Here is a 2,500-nt window from a genome sequence, read left to right as displayed (position 1 = left end):
CAAAGCGCTTTACAACAGCCTCTCATTCACACATTCACACAAACATTCACACACCGATGGCGGCAAGCTACCATGCAAGGCGCCGGCCCGCTCACTGGGAGCAATTTGGGGTTCAGTGTCTTGCCCAAGGACACTTCGACATGTGACCAGCCGGGGCCCCGAACCGCCGATCTGCCAACCTTGTGATCATTAGACGGCGACTCTACCTCCTGCGCCACAGCCACAGTTGTCATAATCATAATCATAATATATATATAATATATACATAATATATAATCATAATATATATCAGCGGACCCTCACCACTACGTCTCCTAAAGACACCCGCTTTCCCCTCTACTGTGTCCCTAAGAACTTCTATTGCCCCCCTTGTACTGTTTCTCAGTTTCTCCAGAAAAAAAAAGAAAAAAAAGAAAATGTTTTAGTAGAAGGCGCTAATAGGGAGAAGGTTTTTCCTTCTATCAGTGGCGCTGTCAGGCCAAAACCTTCCGCTTGCCAAAAGCTACCGGGGGTGCGGCCTAACGCGTCACGACCAGCTGGCACGCGCACGCGTCACGACCAGCTGGCGAGTGTTTTTGAAACCTCCGTTTTGGCCGCCATTAGCGAAAAGCTTTAATTTGCCTCTACAAGTGTTAATATGTCATTTTATGAAGTTTTAATATGTTTTCAGGCGAGAAAGTAACCATATATATCCACAAAATGTATCCGGTTTATCAAAATAACCCGTTTATATATGAAAACACATATAATGCTATCGCGTCTCCACAGGCTAAAGTACAACTACACTCATATCCTCAACTTATGTCCTAATCACACTACTGTCATACAAGTCGTACCTTCTCCTTGACATGGACATACACACCTGCTACCTTCTTTGAAAGAAATCGCGATTTATTCAGTGAAAACTAGTACACCATTCAACATAGCATAACAATAGCATAGCATTCCCGGACACAGTCAGGCAATGCACCTAGCACAACAATAGCATAGCATTCGCGGACACAGTAACATAGACAGATAGACAGCTAGACCGCTAGACAGATAGACAGCTAGACAACTAGACAACTAGACAGCTAGACAACTAGACAGCTAGACAGCTAAACAGCTAGACAGCTAGACAGATAGACAGCTAGACAACTAGACAGCTAGACAGCTAGACAACTAGACAGCTAGACAACTAGACAGCTAGACAACTAGACAGCTAGACAACTAGACAACTAGACAACTAGACAGCTAGACAACTAGACAGCTAGACAGCTAGACAGATAGACAGCTAGACAGCTAAACAGCTAAACACCAAGACAGCTAGACAGCTAGACAGCTAGACAGCTAAACAGCTAGACAGCTAGACAGCTAAACAGCTAGACAGCTAGACAGCTAGACAACTAGACAGCTAGCTCTTGGTGTTTAGCTGTCTAGCTGTCTAGCTGTCTAGTTGTCTAGTTGTTTAGCTGTTTAGCTGTTTAGCTGTCTAGCTGTCTATCTGTCTAGCTGTCTAGCTGTCTAGTTGTCTAGTTGTTTAGCTGTTTAGCTGTTTAGCTGTCTAGCTGTCTATCTGTCTAGCTGTCTAGCTGTCTAGTTGTCTAGTTGTCTAGCTGTCTAGCTGTCTTGGTGTTTAGCTGTTTAGCTGTCTAGCTGTTTAGCTGTCTAGCTGTCTAGCTGTTTAGCTGTCTAGCTGTCTAGCTGTTTAGCTGTCTAGCTGTCTAGCTGTTTAGCTGTCTAGCTGTCTAGCTGTCTTGGTGTTTAGCTGTCTAGCTGTCTAGCTGTTTAGCTGTCTAGCTGTTTAGCTGTCTAGCTGTTTAGCTGTCTAGCTGTCTAGCTGTTTAGCTGTCTAGCTGTCTTGGTGTTTAGCTGTTTAGCTGTCTAGCTGTTTAGCTGTCTAGCTGTCTAGCTGTCTTGGTGTTTAGCTGTCTAGCTGTCTAGCTGTCTAGCTGTCTAGTTGTTTAGCTGTTTAGCTGTTTAGCTGTCTAGTTGTCTATCTGTCTAGCTGTCTAGTTGTCTAGTTGTCTAGTTGTCTAGCTGTCTAGTTGTCTAGTTGTCTAGCTGTCTAGCTGTCTTGGTGTTTAGCTGTTTAGCTGTCTAGTTGTCTAGCTGTCTAGCTGTCTAGTTGTCTAGCTGTCTAGCTGTTTAGCTGTTTAGCTGTCTAGTTGTCTAGCTGTCTAGTTGTCTATCTGTCTAGCGGTCTATCTGTCTAGCTGTCTATCTGTCTATGTTACTGTGTCCGCGAATGCTATGCTATTGTTGTGCTAGGTGCATTGCCTGACTGTGTCCGCGAATGCTATGCTATTGTTATGCTATGTTGAATGGTGTACTAGTTTTCACTGAATAAATCGCGATTTCTTTCAAAGAAGGTAGCAGGTGTGTATGTCCATGTCAAGGAGAAGGTACGACTTGTATGACAGTAGTGTGATTAGGACATAAGTTGAGGATATGAGTGTAGTTGTACTTTAGCCTGTGGAGACGCGATAGCATTATATGTGTTTTCATATATAAACGGGTT

Source organism: Nansenia antarctica (assembly GCF_963989245.1).
Source record: "Nansenia antarctica genome assembly, chromosome: 1".
Lineage (NCBI taxonomy): Eukaryota > Metazoa > Chordata > Actinopteri > Argentiniformes > Microstomatidae > Nansenia > Nansenia antarctica.
This window is presented reverse-complemented; position numbering follows the sequence as displayed.